This window comes from Octopus sinensis, linkage group LG16 (genome assembly GCF_006345805.1).
Source record: "Octopus sinensis linkage group LG16, ASM634580v1, whole genome shotgun sequence".
NCBI classification, from domain to species: Eukaryota; Metazoa; Mollusca; class Cephalopoda; order Octopoda; family Octopodidae; genus Octopus; species Octopus sinensis.
The window spans coordinates 29,295,367-29,297,866 of record NC_043012.1 but is presented as its reverse complement, the minus strand read 5'-3'; positions in this window follow the sequence as shown (position 1 = coordinate 29,297,866).

Here is a 2,500-nt window from a genome sequence, read left to right as displayed (position 1 = left end):
GTTCTTATCCACCTGGAGGTCCGGACCGAACCAGACCCCGAGCAGTTTAACGGGTCCGTCTGTCCAGCACCCTACGACGCTGTTGGACGGCATGGGCTTGCCTCTCCAGGTGCCCAGTTGCAAGCCCACAGACTTTTCCGCGTTAATCTTTGCCCCTGTCACCGCTTCGTACTGGTTTAGCGTCTCGCCAATCAGGCCAATGTGCCTGTGGCTCGACACCACCCACACGGTGACGTCGTCGGCATAAGCAGACACGCTGTTTTTCGCCTCCTAGATCGCGCGGGATACCCCTCAAAGCCTCCAACTTGCGCAGTAATGGCTCGAGAGTCAAAATGTACAAGAGGGAGGAGAGAGGGCATCCTTGGCGGACCGAACGCGAGATGTCGAACGGTTCCGAAAGGTGACCGTTCACACCGTATCACTGAGCAGATGTTGCTGTATAAAGCAGCGATCCACCCGCGGAAGACTGGACCGAAGCCGGCTGCCCTGAGGACAGCTGCCAGGTACCGATGGTCGACCCTATCGAAGGCTTTACTCTGATCCAAGTTGATCAAGCCCCCCCGCGCCAGCGTCGTTACCCACCCTCTCTATGATGTAGCGCATGAGATGGAGGTTGTCGTGTATCGACCTGGTCGGCACGGCGCATGTCTGCGTCTCGCCGACCAGCTTGTCCACGACAAGCGCCAATCTCTTGGCTAGCACCTTGGCCAAAATCTTCAACTCTGCATTGAGCAGAGTGATGGGCCGGAAATTCCCTATAACGTCCCCCTTGTTTGGGTCCTTCTTTAGCAAAGCCACCACCCCTCGACAGACAAAAGCAGAATTCTCCCGTTTTGCTGCCAGTTGCAGTAGACGTTTGCCAACAGGCCCGCAAACAAGTCTGGCATTGAAAAGTAAAGCTCGTAGGGCAGACCATCCAAACCCGGCGATCTACCTCTCGTGCAACTCTTCATCGCTTCCTGTACTTCCCAGGCAGATATCGGTCCTTCGCACACTCTGCCTCGCTGTCCGAGAGTTGCGGCAGTCCGTCCAGGTACACACCGAAGTCTGCACCGTTGGTGTCCGTTCCACCGCTCGTCCAAACAGTTGAGCAAAGTGCCGCTGAAGCACCGTACACATCTGCTTCGGTTGGGTAACCTCGCGCCCGTTCTGGTCCACCAAAGACCGAATGGTTGCTCTGTTGCCTCGCTTCGCCTCCGCCACGCGGGCCCATCGAGCGGCTCTAGTCCCCTCCCCGCTTAGCGAACGTGCCTTAGCTCTGACAACGCAGCCTTCGTGTTTGGCGTCGAAGTGTTGGTCGAGGGCCAACCTTGCCGCCAACACGTCGGTCGCGATGCCAGTGTCAAGAGACTCGTCTAGTTTCTTAACTAAATCCCGCTCTCTCTTCCTACGTTCAATAGCTAGAGTCTTACTATACCTAATCGACTCTACTCTAATTGCTCTCTTGAGGGCAAACCACCAGTTGTTGTTGATGATTGCCCCCGTGAGCGCCCCTTAACTAGTAAACTAATCCGGTCTCTGTAAGCTTTGCACGCCGTTAACGACGCGTTCAGCTTCCAGTAGCCGGGTCCCTGTCTATGTAGCCTATCTAAGTCGACCGTACAGATCACTAATTTGTGGTCCGTATATTCGACTAGGTGGAATTGTGGACACCCTACGCTGTCCTTATCCGCTGGCCTACAAAACACTCTATCTAAGTACGATCTAGACGACCCGATGCGGTTTGTCCAAGTCCACATTGGCACATTCGGGTTGTCTAGTCGAAACCTGTCGGACAGCTGAAAGCGGCCGAGTAGGTTGGCGAGGCTCTTGCACCCTCCCCCTCTCCTATCAGACGCTCCCCTGCCCACCCGATCGAAACGTTCGTCTAAGACAGCGTTCCAATCCCCAACTAGTACTAGAGTGCGTGACGTTCCCAGGAAAACTTCCAGACGTTTGAAATAATCCGACTGCCCTGCTCCTGTCGGAGCGTAGGCAGCCAGCAGTCTGAAAGCACCGCCGTCACTACCGTCGACGTCGAGGACCACCAACTTACCTTCCGGATCCAAGAAGACTGTCCTTATTTTCAGGTCCAGGCCCTTCCGAAACAACACCGCAGTACCACCACCGCCCGCTCCCGGCCGACACGGAGATAGAAATATCTCGTATCCGCCGAAAAGGGCTGCGAGTTCCTGCGGGTCGGAGAGCCTGGTTTCACTGATGGCTGCTACATCCACATCATGAAACCTCAGGTCGTTTAACAGGTGACCCTGTTTCCAAGGTGACCCGAGGCCTCTCACATTCAAGCAACCGATTCTAAGATTTGCCATGTTTCAAAAGTTAGGGGAAAAAAAAGGAGAAAAAAGGCTCTACTTACTGTTGTTGGTGGGGGTGGCTCCCTTGTGCTTTTGCACGGGTGCTTCAATAATATTTTTGTAAAGTTTCTGAGAGAAACTTTTCCCTAACGATCCCACATCGTTAGGGAATATTTGTTTTATTTCGTTGTAAACTGTTTTGTTTA